The 18,417-nt window shown below is 36.2% G+C and overlaps 1 non-coding gene across 1 annotated transcript; it reads left to right on the top strand.

The window, feature by feature from the left end:
* Nucleotides 1-496: 496 nt before the first annotated feature.
* LOC115942900 (U6 spliceosomal RNA) lies at nucleotides 497-600 on the top strand. Its single transcript, XR_004077475.1, has one exon. It is a non-coding gene; the product is annotated as a U6 spliceosomal RNA (small nuclear RNA).
* Nucleotides 601-18,417: the final 17,817 nt, after the last annotated feature.

Here is an 18,417-nt window from a genome sequence, read left to right as displayed (position 1 = left end):
AGAGGAAGGAAAGCCTTGCTTGTGGTTTCTTTGTTATTAAAGCAGAGACTTACTCACTAACTCAGCATGGGATTCTATTTTCAAGGGGATGACTAGAGGATGACAGAGTCCAGGGCTTGACACACCTTTCCTGAAGTGTTAAAACCTAAGGGCTTTAGGGGAGCTTGGGTGACTCAGTTGGTTGAGCATACAACTCTTGGCTTCAGCTCAGGTCGTGATCTCAGGGTCATGATATCGAGCCCCACTTCAGGCTCCCGGCTCAGTGGGGAGTCTGCTTGAGGTTCTTTCCCTCTCTCTCTGCCCATCCCCCTGATCTCTCTGTCTCTCTAAATAAAAATTAAAACAAAACATAAAAACCTAAGGGTTTTGAACTGTTTTCCAGTGGGGACCAGTCTAAGACAATTCAAGGAATGTATGGCGCAGTTCTAGGGAAAAAAAAGTTATGGGGCTCAGCTTATGATTCTCCATCCAGAGACAGATGTTGAAAAATTATCTTGTGCTCGTTTCAGCAGCACATTTATTAAAATTGGAACAACACAGAGTTTAGCATGGCCCCTGTGCAAAGCGGACAGGCAAATTCATGAAATGTCCCATATTTTTAAAAAAGAAAGAAAGAGAAGAAAAACTGACTTGTATCTTTCTCCTTTTCCTTTTTCCCAGTTAGTCTGCTGTCCAATTAACATATTCAGAGCACTGTACATAAAATCCCACTTGGTTCAAAACAACGTGAGTCTTCTTGTCTGACCCCGGTTCCTAAATTCTCAGTGGAGCGACAGTGTATTGTTTGTGAAAGAAAGTCAGTTCTAATTTATTCTGATTTCCCTTTGAATACATTTCAGAATCACCAAAGCAAACCTAATGGTAATTTTGAGATTGATCAGTCATAGAGCTTTGCTGAGGGGAAGTTCTAAAAATCAAATGTAGCCGGCTTGATCTGTGCCCTGGCTTGTTTATGTCTTCATGCCCATTGGCCCGTCACTTTCATCATTTGGGAATAAGAATTGATTTCTCTTTTGGAGGGTGGGGGGAGGAAGCAATTAGATTGTATAATTTAGGGAAAGGAGATAGAATAAGTAACCATCAGAGAACAGAACTGAAAGATAAGAATTTTAGCATTTCTGTTGCTGTTATTTGTTTACTTGAAACTTGAGGCCACTTGACTTGGATGGGGACATTTACAGTTTTGAAAAATCAAAAAATAAATTTGGCAAATGTAATTTTTAAGTAAAGTCATTTAACTCGTTCTCTTTCCCTCCACATATTATATTCCAGGGTACCCAGATTCTTAAGGCTTTGCTTATAAAGCCATTCAGAGGTCTCTGGATTACAACAGGACAAATCTTGATTCCATTTCATTCATAGTTTTTAATTAAAAATATGCATTCTTGCATTCATTCTAACAAACAATTATCTTGATGGAGTACCTCAACATATGGGCCATGCACTTTGCTCAGCATACAAATCTAATACATAGCTCCTACCCTCAACAACTTTACAGTCTAGATGGGGAGACAACAGGTGAAAAAATGTTGGAGTATAGTATGGTACATACAGAGGTTTATCTGTATGTAACAAAAGTTACAGCTTCAACTGTACATCACAGAAAGAGGCGTAAGCGCAACATGGCTTTTATTGGCTCATATAAATGAAATGTTCAGGGGCAGGTCTTCCATTGTGTGCTTAAATACATGCCCATGTGTCCTCATCTTCAGTCCTTTCAGAGTAGTCCTGCCTTTGCCAGGCTCACATCATTATCACAGCCTGTCTTTAGGAAAATACTCTGTTTTCCCTATTGCTAAAACCGGAATTTTTTTTTCTTTTTTTCTTTTTTTTTAGAGAGGGAAGGAGAGTTAGGGAGGGGCAGAGGGAGAGAGAGAATTTTAAGCAGACTCCATGCCCAGTGCAGAGCCTGATGCAGGGCTGGATCTCAGAGCCCTGAAATCATGACCTGAGCTGAAATCAAGAGTCAGACGCCAAAACCAGAATTTAATTTCATCATTAAATCGGTCCAATTTTTTTTGTGAATGCCTCCCTTAGTCTAGAGCTTCATTTGGTGTCTCCAAGCACACTGGATACTATAGTAATACTGGTATGCCTTGAATAAATTGTACATGTGCTGAGGTATTGAATCTCTTCTGCCTTGAAGTGCAGTCAGGCAGAGACTGAGCTAGTTATCTGTGGCTTAGACCAGCTCCATTCTTTTATGTCAATGTGGCATTCTAATAATATTTTGTGTTTGTTTGTTTTTGTGGCCCATACCATGGACAAAGATTGGGAGGTGTTGCCCTAACTCGTTTTGATCACTAGAGAATTACAGCACTCTGCTCAGTCCATCCCTGAAACTCGATGGTGTCAATTTAATGTGAATTCTATGGATGGAGAGTGGGGCAAGAGGTGTGATTCCTCTGGGACACATTTGAGAGGTTGTTAGCAGAGTTAGGGAATTAAGGTCTGATTCTATGTGTCATTGTCAGGAAATTGGAGTTTTTCTTGCGCTTTAGAAATAAAATATCATAGAGCTTGAGTTTGAAGTGTTTCTCAATGCATACATTGGCAAAATACTTGTAAGAGTGCTGCCTTTTTACATTATAATAGTTAAATCTTAGGATAGTCTTTAAGAAAAATGCTAGTTTTTAACTTGCAAAGAAATAAGTAATTTACATTAGTTTAAAAATAATAAGGGGAAGCTTAGGAGGGGGAGGGCTTGAAGTGGAATCTTTCAACAAAAGGCCACTCTTGTGTGCAGTTCTCTGCTCCACGGGCTTGACAAGTACCTGGTGACTTCTGCACTACCATCATCTAGAGGCCTGGGACATGCTTTTAACTGTCTGGGGGACTGCTAAGAAACTCGTTCCTTAGGGTTATTGCAAATAAGAAGATCTGATTAGCCAATTATTCCTTTGTCTGAAAGAGGCCATTAAATTTGATGAAGGAAGCTGTCAATGCATTAAAAGGTACGACTGAGTGAAAGGTGAGAACAGATGCTGACAAGTATGGTAAACATAAGACACACCTGACAAGACACAGGACAAGCTGAGCAAATGGCTCATAAAGCTGATTTCTCAGGAGGACAGTAAAATCCTTCTTTTCAAGTAGTTTGGCTTTTTACTAAGCATTTATATAGAGACAGGGTCTACTCAGGAAAGTGGACTGCATGTTTTTACTAGATTTTGCAGACATCAGTCTTGTATAATCATTCTTTATTATTGTACTAAATCTGTTAAATTCTTATAGTCTTTTTCCTTTACATAAACATTTTCTCTTTAAAAACAGATATTTGCTCTTTCTTGAGCATAATAATTGATTTTGACAGTTACTCTTCTATATCTCCTTTAAAAGTCATGAAGAATTGGGTTTCTGCTGTAGTGACAGTTGACATAAGGTAATGATTTAGAAATAATTACAAAGAGAAAGTGGCCTGAGGAAGATCCAACAACTTCCCTTTCTACTAAGAAATTTTAGAGCTACTGCTTTATAACTCCTCTAGTTATAGATGATTTCATCCCGTAACCCCTATAGTAATGGTTGTTATTAATATCAAGGCCTCAAAAGGATTAGAGATTTATTTTGTTTTTAAATAAGCACCCAGACATTTGGATGTTTATTCAAGGGTTATCTGAACCTCATTGGTCTGGAAAACATTTTAATTTGTGAACATTTGGTAGCTTCTTGCAAGATTTGTAGCTTTGGACCACCTCTGGGAGACTTTGGGTCACTTCGGAAGTCGGACTTCTCGGTAATTTTTCCTAGTAGTCTGATGCTCTCTCATCGTGCCGTCTAATGAGACATCTATGTGTTTATTGGTGAAGACTGTGGTCAAATGCCGAGTTTTGCCTAGTGGCTTGGCCATCAGTGCTACTGGGCAAGGGCTTCTCTCTAATTCATACTCCTTTATTAGCAATGTAATGCTAGCTACTGAAACAAATAAAGCCCAGATTCTCTGTGGCTTCACATAATAGACATTTATTTCTCACTCCTCTCAGGTCAAAGTGGCAGCACAGACTTCTCCCTGCACCATGTAGGGACCAGACTTAGGAAACGCTTGGCATTCATGACTATCCGTAGCCTCAAATCCGGCCTGCAGGCAGGAGAAGGGAGAGTGGAGAATCTCATGACAGAAATGTTTAAAAATATATCTCTTTGGCTCACTTTTTAGCTTGGAAATGGAGTCTCAGGCGTCCAACCAAGACAAAAGGTGTTGGAAAATGTGTAGTTCCTTACTGGACGGCTGCTTCTTGGTGACAACAGCACATGAGGGAAGAAAATCACAGATACTCGATGGACAATAGCAGCCTCTCCACAACCTCTGGCTGACACTTAACTCAGCAGCTTCAGGTGCTTACGACACGTGCGCTGAATGACAAAAGACCTTGGAAATAAGTCTTCCTCACCTTTCAGTGGACCTTCAGTTTGGAAAGTCAGGAAAAGTCCCCTCTCATTTTTTTTAAGTTTTTATTTTTAATTCCAGTTAATTAACATACAGTGTTATATTAGTTTCAGCTGTACAATATAGTGATTCAACAGTTCTATACATCACCCGGTGCTCAGCACGAGTACGCTCCTTAATCCCCGTCACCTATTTCTCCCATCCCCCCGACTAGCCTCCCCTCTGGGAACCATCAGTGTGTTCTCTGTAGTTAAGAGTCTGTTTCTTGGTTTGCCTCTCTCTCTCTTTTTTTCCCTTTTGCTTATTTGTTTTGTTTCTTAAATTCCATATATGAGTGAAATCATATGGTATTTGTCTTTCTCTGACTGGCTTATTTTGTTTAGCATAATACACTCTAGCACCATTCACGTTGTTGCAAAGACAAGATTTCATTCTTTTTATGGCTGAGTACTGTTCCATTTTATATATGTACCACCTCGTCTTTATCCATTAATCATTTGATGGACACTTGGGCTGCTTCCATCATTTGGCTATTGTAGATAATGCTGCTATAAATATCAGGGTTAGTGTATCCTTTTGAATTAGTGTTTTTTTATTCTTTGGGTAAATACCTAGTAGGGCAATTGCTGGATCTTAGGTAGTTCTATTTTTAACTTTTTGAGGAACCTCCATACTCTTTTCCAGAGTGGCTGCACCAGTTTGCATTCCCATTAACAGTGCAAAAGTGTTCCCCTTTCTCCACATTCTTGCCAACACCTCTTATTTCATGTGTTATTGATTTTAGCCATTGAAACCAGTGTGAGATGACATCTCATTGTAGTTTTGATTTGCATTTCCCTGATGATGAGTGATGTTGAATATCTTTCCATGTGTCTGTTGGCTATCTGTGTGTCTTCTATGAAAAAATTTCTCTTTGTGTTTTCTGACCATTATTTAATTGAATTATTTGCTTCTGGGTGTTGAGTTTTATCAGTTCTTTATATATTTTGGATACTAACCCTTTATCAGATATGTCATTTGCAAATATCTTCTCCCATTCTGAAGGTTGCTTTTTGGTTTTGTTGATTGTTTCCTTCACTGTGCAGAAGCTTTTTATTTTGACAAAGTCCTAGTAGTTTGTTTTTGCTTTTGTTTCCCTTGCCTCAGGAGACATATCTAGAAAGAAGTTGTTACTGCTGATGTTAAAGAAGTTACTGCCTGTGTTCTCTTCTAGGATTTTTATTATTTGACATCTCACATTTAGGTTTTTAATCCATTTTGAATTTATTTTTGTGTATTTTGTGTAAGGAAGTGGTCTAGTTTCATTCTTTTGCATGTTGCTGTCCAGTTTTCTCAACATCATTTGTTGAGGAGATGTCTTTTTCCCATTGGCTATTCTTCCCTGCTTTGTTGAAGATTGATTGACCTATAATTGTGGGTTCATTTCTGGGTTTTCTATTCTGTTCTATTGATCTATGTGTCTATTTTTGTGCCAGTACCATACTGTTTTGATTGCTACAGCTTTGTAATATAACTTAAAGTCCAGAATTGTGAAGTTTTTTTTTCTTTTTCAAGATTGCTTTGGCTAGTTGAGGTTTTTTGTGGTTCCATACAAATTTTAAGATTGTTTGTTTTAGCTCTGTGAAAAATGCTGGTTGTATTTTGATAAGCATTGCATTAAATGTGTAGACTGTTTTGGATATAGACATTTTAACAATATTTGTTCTTCCAATCCATGAGTATGGAATTTCTTTCCATGTCTTTGTGTCATTGTCAATTTCTTTCATCAGTGTTTTAAGTTTTCAGAGTACAGGTCTTTCACCTCTTTGGTTACATTTATTCCTAGGTAACTTATTGTTTTTGGTGCAATTGTAAATTGGATTGATTCCTTAATTTCTCTTTCTGCCTGCTTCATTATTGGTATATACAAATGCAACAGATGCATGTATGTTGATTTCGTATCCTGTGACTTGACTGAATTCATGTATCAGTTCTAGTAGTTTTTTTGGTGGAGCCTTTTGGGGTTTCTACACAGACTATCATGTCATCTGCAAATAGTGAAAGTTTTACTTCTTCCTTGCCAACTTGGATGCCTTTTCTTTCTTTTTGTTGTCTGACTGCTGTGGCTAGGACTTCCAGTACTATGTTGAATAAAAAGGGTGAGAGTGGACATCCCTGTTTTGCTCATGACTGTTGAGGAAAAGCTCATTTATTCCCCATTTAAGATGGTATTAGCTGTGGGTTTTTCTCATATGGCCTTCATTATGTTGAAGTATGTTCCCTCTAAACCTACTTTGTTGAGGGTTTTATCACGAATGGATGTTGTACTTTGTTAAATGCTTTTTCTGCATCTATTAAAATGATCATAGGGTTCCTATCCTCTCTTTTATTAATGTGGTATATCATATTGATTGATTTGTGAATATTGAACCACCCTTGCACCCAGGAATAAATTCCAGTTGATTGTGGCTAATTATTTTTTTAATGTATTATTGGATTTGGTTTGTTGGTATGTTATTGAGAATTTTTGCATCTATGTTCATCAAAGATATTGGCCTGTAGTTCTCTTTTTCAGTGGTGTCCTTATCTGGTTTTGGTATTACGTTAATGTTGGACTCATTGAATGAATTTGGAAATTTTCCTTCCTTTTCTATTTTTTGGAACTAGCTTGAGAAGAATAGGTATTAACTCTTCTTTAAATGTTTGGGAGAATTTGCCTGTGAGGCTACCTGGCCCTGGACTTTTGTTGGGAGTTTTTTGATTACTGATTCAGTTTCATTAGTGGTCATTGGTCTGTTGAAGTTTTCTATTTCTTCCTATCTCAGTTTTGGTAATTTATATGTTTCTAGGAATTTATTCATTTCTTCTAGGTTGTATAGTTTGTTGGCATATCGTTTTTCATAATATTCTCTTATAATTGTTTGTATTTCTGTGGTGTTGGTTATTTCTCCTTTCTCATTTGTGATTTTATTTGGGTCTTTTTTCTTCTTGATAAGTCTGGCTAGAGGTTTTATCAATTTTATTAAGTTTTTCAATGAACCAGGTCCTGGTTTCATTGATCTGTTTTTTGTTTGTTTGTTTGTTTGTTTGTTTTAGTTTATATATCATTTATTTCTGCTTTAATCTCTATTATTTCCTTCCTTCTGCTGGCTTTAGGTTTTGTTGTTCTTTTTCTAGCTTCTTTAGCTGTAAGGCTAGGCTGTTTATTTGAGATTTTTCTTGCTTCATGAGGTAAGCCTGTATTGCTATTAACTTCCCTTTTAGAACTGCTTTTGCTTTATCCCAAATGTTTTGAGCTGTTGTGTTTTCATTTTCATTTGTTTCCATGTACTATTTTGTTTCTTCTTTGATTTCCTGTTTGATCCATTCATTGTTTAATAGCATATTATTTAATCTCCATGTATTTGGGGTCTTTCCAGATTTTTTCTTATGGTTGACTTCTAGTTTTATAGTGTAGTGGTCAGAAGAGTAGCATGAGATGACTTTGATTTGTTGAGGCCTGTTTTGTGACCTAATCTGTGATGTATTTTGGAGAATGTTCCATGTGCACTTGAAAAGATTGTGCATTCTGCTATTTTAAGGGACGGAATGTTAGATGGAATATTCTGAATATATCTGTTAAATCCATCTGGTCCATTGTGTCTTTCAAAACCATTGTTTCCTTGTTGATTTTCTGTTTAGATGATCTGTCCATTAATGTAAGTGGGGTGTTAAAAATACCCTACTATTATTGTATTATTATCAACTAGTTTCTTTTGTTTGTTATTGTTTTATATATATGGGTGATCCCATGTTGAGGGCATAAATATTCACAATTGTTATAACTTCTTGTTGGATTGTCCCCTTTATTATTATATAGTGCCTTTCTTTGTCTCTTGTTACAGTCTTTATTTTAAAGTCTAGTTTTTCCAACGTAAGTATTGCTACTCCAGCTTTCTTTTGACATCCATTTGCATGATAAATATTTCTCCATCCCCTTACTTTCAATCTGCCGGTGTCTTTAGGTCTAAAATGAGTCTCTGGTGGGCAACATATAGATGGATCTTGTTATTTTATCCATTCTGTTACCCTAAGTCCTTTGATTGGAGTGTTTAGTCCATTTACAGTCAAAGTAATTATTGATAGATATGAATTCATTCCTATTTTATTACTTGTTTTGTGGTTGCTTCTGGAGATGTTCTCTGATTCTTTCTTGTCTTTCATGTTTTACTGATTTTCTTTAGTGATATATTTGGGTTTCTTTCTCTTTATTATTTGCATGTTTATTAGTGGTTTTGATATATGGTTACCATTAGGTTTATATTTAACCTTTTCTGCAAATAGCAGTCTATATTAAGTTGGTGGTTTTTCAAGTTTGAACCTGTTTTTTTCTCCTCTCCACATTTTAGGTATATGTTATTATATCCTATATCTTTTTTGTGTGTGTGAGTTCCTTGACTGATTTTTACAGAAATATTCATTTTTACTGCTTTTGTGTTTCCTGCCTCTATTTATTTATTTATTATTTTTTAAAAAGATTTATTTATTTATTTATTTTAGAAAGAGCAAGAGAAAGAGAGAGTGTGAGCAGTGGGGAGGGTGGAAGGAAAGGGTGAGAGAATCTCAAGCAGACTTCCAGCTGAGTGCAGAGCCCAACGTGGGGCCTGACCCCATGACTGCAGAGATCATGACCTGAGCTAAAATCAAGAGTCAGAGACTTAACTGGCTGAGCCACCCAGGCGCCCTGTGTTTCCTGCCTTTATACATCACTTTTGGTCTCTCCTTTCCACTCAAAGAGTCCCCTTTAATTTTTCTTGCAGGGCTGGTTTAGGGGTTATTTGCCTGGGAAACTCTTTATCTCTCCTTCTATTCTGAATAATAGCCTTGCTGGATAGAATATTCTCAGCCACAGATTTTTTCCCATTCAGCACTTTGAGTATGTCATGCCACTTTCTTCTGGCTTGTGAAGTTTCTGTTGAAAAATCTCCAGCTAGCCTTATGAGTTTTCCCCTGTAAGTTAATGACTTCTTTTGTCCTGCTGCTTTTAAGACTTTTTCTTTATCACTATATTTAATTTATAATTTAATTTAATTTAATAATTTAATTTTGTGTGGGCCTGATTTTATTGATTTTGATGGAAGTTCTCTGTGCCTTCTGGATCTGGATATCTGTCTCCTTCCACAGATTAGGCAAGTTCTTCGCTATTATTTCTTGAAATAAATTTTCTGCCCCCCTTTCTCACTCTTCTTCTTCCGGGACTCCTAAAATATGAATATTATTACATTTGATGGAGTCACTGAGTTCCCTAAGTCTATTCTCCTGTTGCATAATTCTTCTTTATCTTTTTTGGTCAGCTTCATTTCTTTCTATTACTTTGTCTTCTAAGTCATTAATTCATCCCTCTGCTTCTTTCAGCCTGCTGTTCATTGCATCAAGGGTGTTTCCAATCTTGCTTATTGCACTCTTCATCTCTGATTGATTCTTTTTTAACTCTTTTATCTCTGTGGGAAAGGTCTCACTGTTGTCTTCTATTCTTTGCCAGTGACTATCCTTATGATTTTTGCTTTAAATTCTCCATCAGGCATATTACTTATATCTGTTTCACTTAGATCTCTGGCTGTGGCCTTAGCTTGTTCTTTGATTTGGGATAAATTCCTCTGTTTTCACATTTTGTCTAAGTCTCTGCCTTCTTCTCTGTGTTAGAGAAGCCAGTTATGTCCTTTGCTCCTGAAAATAATGACCTTATGAAGAAGCAGTCATGTAATGCCCAGGACCTGGCACTTCAGTGAGTGTCTCCAGTGTGTGCTCCGTGTGCTCTGCTGTTGTGTCCTGGCTGCTCTTTCTTCAGGCCAGTTGTTTGTAGAGGCTCTCCTTGCCTGTGGGCAGTGTTTGGTCCTTGGCCTGAATGTGGTGAGTTTTAACTAGGTGTGCTCTCTTCTGCTTGTGAAACGAGACCTAACACTTCCATGACATCTGAGGCCCTGCAGAACTCTCTGATTGGGAGACATGTTGTGGGCAAGGGTTTGTGCTGGTCTTCTGGAGGAGGGGGCCACTGCACTGGGGCTGAGGCAAGCTTGACTGCGAGGGGCAGTCCCATCAAAGCATGGTGTTGGGGGGGTGGGGGAGCTTGGTGTAGGCAAGTTAGGCAGCCAGTGTCAGTGCTGCGCTGCTTCCTACAGGTGGTTCTGTGCTCATGCTGAGGCGCAGAAGAGGAAAATGGCACCTGCCAGCTCCATTGTTCCTGGAGAGGTGGCTCTGTGAATGCTGCCTCTCAGGGTTGTGCTCTGATAGGAGTGAATGATCTCCCCTTGTGTGCCCCAGTTATTTTTCAGATCGCTGTTTCCACAGTGTCTGCTTCAGGTTATTTGCCTGCCTTCTCTCCAGGAGCAGCATAATGCCCTCTGGGCTCTATCCTAGCCAAGCCCACTGACCTTTAAAACTAAGTATTTAAGCCCCATTGGTTGCAAGGACTAACAAATTTCAGCCCCTCTCATTTTCCAGTCCAATGGCCTTGGGACATGTTCTCCTTATGCATTTCCATGTGTACTCCTGTTTCTCTCACACTTCTCTGCAACCATGGCTCCCTTCTCTCCACAGGAGCTGTGATCCGTTTCTTCCCTAAACTATGTCTCCACATTTCTTACCTTCAGTGTGGCCTCTTCTCTTCCTTTAGTTATGGAGTTTGTTCTGCCTGTCTTCAGGTCAATTTCTGAGGTATTTAGGATGATTTGATAGTTATCTAGTTGTGTTCATGAGATGAGGTGAGCCTCAGGTCCTCCTACTCCGCCACCATCTTCCTCCTCCCTCTCCTCTAATTTTTTTTTTATTCCCCAAATTTCAGGTACAGTGAAAAGAGCATCTTCAATTTGCAAGTGCCTAATGGGCTTAGGAATCCATACAACCTCTGAGAACATTCTATCCTCTATAATGACCAGATCTATATGACAATGACCAGAGTCCCAGTCTTCCTGGTGGATCACCCGTAGTTTGGTAGTGCTTTTTGGCTTTTTAGTGACCTGAAGGTTTCCCTGAGTTCTAGCTATTTGCCGCCGTATGCTGAAGACTCATGTTAAGTAATTACTTCTGGCAAACAAAACTAACACCATAAATTTTAAAAATGTTCCTATGGTATGAGATTTGTGCTTTTGGTATGAGCTACATGACTATTTTCTCAGCTCACTCAGTAATAAAGCTAACGTTATTACTAGTAGGAGTATGACCACTTATATAGGGCCTTGCTCAAAGTGCTTTAGAAGTATTAACTAATTTAATCTTCAAAATCATGCTCTCAGGTATCATTATTATCTCCATTTTACAGATGAAAGCATTGAGGTTCAGAGATTTTCCCAGTGGCAGGTCTCTGGGAAGTGAGAGAGTCAGTGTTGCCAGGGAGACTGGCTGGAGTCCAGGTCATAAACCACCACACTGGGCTGCTTCCCCCTCCATTCCTTTTTAAGCTGCTTAGATCAAACTCATTGTTTCATGAATATTTTTTTCTATTTTATGAGGAAAAAAAAAATAAGTGTACTATGATGGGCCCCATGATTAAGAGAAAGAACTGATATTTTTTTATCCTGGGGCTGTGATTATGGTTTAAAGGGTTTGGTGGGAATCTGGGCCTGGAAGTTGCTAATCAGATATTTGGCTGGAGATAGGCAAGATAAGGTCAGTATACAGTTAGGAAGGATCAGCTAAAATTGGTATTTATGTGCATATACAAATAAACAAAACAACCCTTGGCAGGATGCTCCAATTCTTTAAAGGCTAAAAGTACATGATTCTCATCCCCATGGCACCAGGCATTTATATCAGTCAGATCCCAGCCTGCCTATCCCATCTCTGCCTCTTTATCCACACCTTAGCATGGAATATCTTTCATGTCTCTACCTCCTTTCCAATCTAGCTCCTCCACAAAATACTCTAGTTCATTTAGGTGTCTCTGTTGAATACCTCTAGATTTATTCAGAAACCATTACTCGGCCTGCTTCTCCCTCTCCTACTCCCTCTGCTTGTGTTCCCTCTCTCATTGTGTCTCTCTCTGTCAAATAAATAAATAAAATATTTTTTAAAAAAGTAAATAAAAGACAACATATAAATGTTCCTGTTGTTTCTCTCAAACTAGATTCAAAATATACTACTGATAGAGAGTACCTATTTTATTTCCTTTTTATGTCCCTACATCACCTAGTGACATACTTCATTCCTAAGTTAATGAAAACCACGATTAACTTTTTACAGAGAACCATATAGAAGGAAAACCCTACCTGTATTGGAGCCCTGTAGAGATGTTAATTGATGTCAGTTCTTTCCAAAGTTCTTACTGGCCTAATGGTTTCCCTCAATTCAGTATTATCAGCACCTTTCTCAGATGCTTGAGCTAGAAAAGAACATACTTCGGACCAAAAAGTTTTCTAGTCGAATTGCTACACCATTGTTTGCTTTGTTGACTGGGAAATGTTCTGATTCAACCATCAGGGCATCTCTAATTGTTACAGCTGTTAGAAGCAGAATAAATGAATAAGATCAAGATGCTTGGACTTTCTGTAGAATCTTAAGGCAGGGGACAGCAGAGAAATGCCTGAGTGGCTGCACATGTGCTGGGAGGGCTTGGGCACTCAGTGCCACACTGCAAGTGGTGTGACCATGTAATCGCTGCCAGCTTTGTCCCTCCTTCTCCAAACGTGGGATGAGAGACAAATGCTGGTTTAAATTTAGAGTAGATTGTCCCATTTAAATTTATTTTTTATACTTACATTTAAGAATGTAATTTGACATAAAAAATGTATATATATATACTTCTAGTCAAGCAAACAAATGAAAAAGATGCAACACTCTGGCAAACATTTGTGAGTATATTTTTCCTGCTGGGTGGTTATAGGACACAAATCAAATATATTTATTGCAGCAATTATCTAGAGAATCTTCTGGAAATACCATAATGATGGTGTCAATTACTCATCACCTACAAGTCTAGAACTTATCAGATACCAATTATTCTGGGACACCCGGGGCAGTTTTTTGAGAATTCAGCACCGGACACATTTACAACATCATTGATTGTACACATCCTGAACCACCTTCCTCTGTTCTTGATAGCATGGAATTCGAAATTAGACTACTCATTGATATATGTCACAATCCCTTAGGAAAAGTTTGTCTTCTTCCACAAGTTTTATTTTTGTATTTGGAATTAAATTAAAGGACTATACATGTCAATATTTTTTATTTTTAGAAACTATTTCTGAGAATATTTTTGCATGCATATTTCTAAAATATCTGCAATTCCATAAATCATGAAGTTAAGTCAATTGTTATTTGGGCAACAAAAGTTCACTTCAAGTTCCAAAACTCATATATTTTCCCAAGTGGTGAGCTTTTCATACACATTCATTTACTCAGCAAATATTTATTGAGTGCCTACCATGTGTTAGGAAATATTCTATGTATATGGGGTACATCATGGGGAAAGTAAAGGCCTCAGTCCCTACTGAGTTGATTTAATAGCAAGGAGAGATTGGCTATAAACAACCAGCATAATAAATTGTAAATCATAGTCTGTTAGAGGCTGATATATATTATGGGGGGAAAAAATTAAGTAGAGCAGGTAAGAGTAATTGCTGGGTGGGCAGTGTTCCAATTTTAACAGGCTGATTTGGGTCAGTATAATAGAAAAGCAGGCATTTGAGCAAAGACTTTGAAAGAGGTGAGAGGGTTGGCTTGTAGATATTTTGAGAAGAGTGTTCTAGACAGAGTTTGCAAAGTTTTTAAGTAGGCACTTGCCTGGAAGTTCAAGGGTAGCCAGTATGCTGGGGTGGCTGGGGCCAAATGAGGAGAGAAGAAGAGAGGTTGGAAAGGTAACAGAGAGGGGTGTGAATGAGTGGGGGCTCAGGTAGGGCCCTGTCAACCACTGTGAGGACCTGCTTTCACTCTAAGTGAAATGGACAGCCAAAGGGAGCTCTCATATTAGCTTCACATGACCGCCTGGTACCAGTGAATGAAGCATTATCACTTCATCTTATGGTTGAAGAAATGGGATGCTAAAAGTTGAGATAATGTGCAAAATAATCTGCCTTAAATTATTTAATTTCTCATGGAAAAGAAAGGAAAACATTTGTAGAAGTCCACTTTTTTGACATTCTTCTTTAAGCCTTCCACTGTTCCTATTTTCATCTTTTTACTCCTTACAAATAATCATATATTATTCTTAATATATTTCCTGTACAATAAATGAAGAAATGGAGTTTTAGAAAGGGTATAAAATTTTCAGAAGTCACACAGTTAGTAAACATAGATTCAAGGTTAAATCTCTGAACCCAAATTCAAAAGTGTTTTGTAAAGTTATATTAAAACAGTTTTAAAATTTTGACTAGGAAATCATTTTTCACCCAGAAAATAAGACAGAAGATAAAAGTATCCACAGACACCTCCAAGATTCAAAAGATATTAACTTTTTGTCATGTTTGCTATTGGTCAGTTTTTTTTCTTTTACATTAGAAAATAAAAATTTTACATTTTTTTCCTATTTGATGGAGATAAGTGCTATATTGTCATGTTAATTGGAATTTCTTTGATTATTGGTGAGTTTAATAATGTTTAGGAGTTTTTATTAACCATTCAGTTTACCTATTTTGTGAATTGCCTGTTCATATTCTTAGCCTATTTTTTTATTGATTATCTTTTTCTTATTTACTTGCCAGAGCCAGTTATATATTCTAGTTAATATTCATTTATCTGTTTTAGTTCTTGCATATATTTTCATGCAGGCTGGTATTTTTTTCACCATTTATTATGACATATACAAAAGGTTGGATAAAATGTACATGTATGCTTAAATCCCTTTGCTGATCACAAGGGCAATATTTCAGTTTTTCCTCATTAGAATATATTATCTTTAGGTGTCCGGCAAATACCAGTATTATATTAAGAAAGTTTCTGAAAGTGGATGTTACATGTTATCAGATATGTTTTCTGCATTTATTGAAGGGATTATGTAATATTTTCCCCTTAATATCTTGATATGATGAATTATAGTAATTGATTTTCTAATGTGCCAACAACTTAGCATTCCTGGAATAAATCCAAGTTGCTAATTATTGTTTTAATATATTTTTCTATTACTTTTGTTTGCTTAGTATTTTACATCAATGTTCCTGAAAGAGATGGCCAGTAATTTTCTACTAATTTCTTTCTCAGAGCTCTTATCAAGCTTACACTAACTTCATAAAATAATATGAGGAGTGTTCCTTCTGTTTCTATTCTCTGGAAGTATTTGTGTAATATTGGAATTAATCAATCTTTGTATGCTTCATGGAACGTGCTGTTGAAGCCAGCTAGACCTGGAATTTTCTTTATGGGAAAATTTGTGACTATTATTCAATTTTTAGAATAGACTGTCCTGATTTTTTATTCTTTATGAGTCCATTTCGGTAAGTTACATTTTGGGAGGATTGCTTTATTTTCTTGAAATTTTCCATTTGTTGGAAATAAGTTTGTTCATAATATTATCTTATCTTTTTAAATGTACATAAGTAATAATGATGTCCACTTTTATATTACTGATATTAATTATTTTGTGCCTTCTCTTGTTTTACTTGATTAATCTTTCAAGAAGTGGGATAATTGTATGTTATTTTTAAAAACCAACTTTCAGCTTTGTTGACCCTCTCTATAACATGCTTATTGCTATTTCATTAACTTTTACTTTTTACTTCTTTATTATCCTTCCTTCCTTCTTCTTTTTTTTTTTTTGCCTTTGTTATACTAGCCTCTTCCTACTTCACTGACATGAATAATTCATTAATTCTCATTCTACTATTTTTTTAACATATGCTAAACTATCTATTTTTCTTTAACTCCTGCTTTATGTGCATCCCTAAGGTTGGTTCGTATTTCAGTTCTAAATATTTTCTAATTTTAATATGAGTTTTAGAATGAGTCAAAAAGGAAATGCATTTTCTAATTCCCAAACTTAAAGGATGCTTCTAGGGTTGTTTTTTTTTTTTTTCCTATCAATTTCTAATTTCTAGTCAGAGAAAATGGCTTGTGTGATTTAAATTCTTTGAAATTTGTTGAACATACTTTTTAGCCCAGGATATGGTCAGCTTTTATAAATGTGCACATTGTAAAAGAATGTGCATTCTATGGTTGTTGAGTGAAATAGTCTGTAAAAATCCACTAGGTCAAATTTTTAAATCAAGTTATTCAAGTTTTCCATGTCCTTTTTGTATTTTTCCTTTTTATTATATCTTTATAAAGAAAATTTTGTTAAAATCTCCTACTCTGATTTTTTAATTTGTATTCTTATTCTTCTAGTTTTATCAATTTTTTAATTAAATACAGAAAAGCTTAAAACTTCATAATCTCTTGGTGATCTGTGATGTATTACATTTTTCCTCATTGTAAAATGACCCTGTTGAAATACGATAATGCTTTTTGCTGTAATGTCTCCTTTTTTTGATAATGCTATAACTAAAACCCCATTTTTGAGGGGAATTAACATTTATAAAGTATATCTATTTCAGACTTTTAATCTTTCTGTATTCCTATTTTTAATATACATCTTTTAAAAAAGGATTTATTTGGGTTTGCATTTTAATCTCTTTTATCTTGCCTTTTAATTGTAACATATGGCTCATTTATATTTAATATAATTACTGATCTACTTTGGGTTAAATTCTACCAAATTTTTGTGCTATTTGTATAACTTGTATATTGTTTATTAAAATTTTTTTTCTGCTTTCTTTGTGATTGTGTTATTTCTGTTACTGCATTTTTTTTCCATCCTCTAGTTGGAATTTATAACTTTCTATTCTTTAGTGGCTACCCTACAAAATACATGACACTTAAATAAGAAGTTATTCCATACAGTTTTTTCTGAGGGGTACTTGGGATTAAAAACCAGACAGTCAGCCTCCAGAGGCAATTCTTTTACCACCTATTTTCATTTACATTGCAGATTGAGATATTAAGATCGCATCACAGAGCTGAACTTGAACTCTATTTTTCTGATGCCCTCGGTCAGGTACATTCCTCAATAAACTGGAATTTACCTCAGAAGCCTCACAAAATCGTGAGAATAAAATCTATTACTTTGGGTATCAAGAGGTTCGAAATCTCTTATTTGATTCATTATAATGAATTGTGAATTACTTCACAATCCCATATGTTGTTTTTGTTTGAGTAAAATCTGAAATATATTAAAAAATACCTACTGCTGTGTTGCCTATTTGCTTTTCTCTTTTTAAATGTCCTATTGAGAAGTGCTGCAGAAATTTTGTCTTGACATGTGGGGGCCCAACTATTTCCTGCCACACTCAGCTTGGGGGACATAGCCTCTGGGTTATACTCTTTTGAAATTGTCCTGCTGAAGTGCATGTTTTGATTTTGGGATTTTCCAGATGCTTCATAAGCAGGTCCCATGTGTTAAAATTTTTGGAAATTCAGCATGTTTCTCAATGTGAGGCATTTAAGTAGTCCACAAATTTAGGACAGTTACTCTATTTGCTGCGATGAGGAGATTGCTATTTAATTTCATTCTATTGTTTACATATTATATGTTTATTCTTCTTTGCTTTATTTTTTATTTTTCTGGGTTTTTAAAAAGTCTCTGCATTTAATATTTTGAGCAATTTTATTGTTATGTATAATTATTTACTCTGGGTATATTATAAATCTAAAGCAAATTTAGATAAATAAATGTATAATGCATTCTCTTCTGAAAGGTTATCTTTATGCTAAAATTTTCTGCTTATTTCAAGTCTCAGAAGCATAGCATCACATAATTAAAAAATTGGAAAGACAGGTACCATGGCTGCATTCTTTCTCTCTTTACAGATGAGGAGACTGAGACCAAGAATGTTTAACAGATGGGTGATGGCTGAATTAGTCCTAGAACCTGAATTTCTTCATTCCTGATATGAAGCCCAGAAACATAGGTCATATGTCTTCAAAATAATGGTTTCAGACATTAGAGAAGTGTGACTCTGAAATATTGCAATTTTCATATAAGTCTACAATTTAGTCTTTGCTCAGGTATCTGAAAGTTAATCTTGTCTTAAAATTTCTTATTGGGT

The sequence above is a fragment of the Leptonychotes weddellii genome, chromosome 2 (assembly GCF_054177405.1).
Source record: "Leptonychotes weddellii isolate Sample4059 chromosome 2, ASM5417740v2, whole genome shotgun sequence".
NCBI classification, from domain to species: domain Eukaryota; kingdom Metazoa; phylum Chordata; class Mammalia; order Carnivora; family Phocidae; genus Leptonychotes; species Leptonychotes weddellii.
The sequence above is the reverse complement of the archived record's forward strand: the minus strand, read 5'-3'. Positions and strand labels throughout refer to the sequence as shown.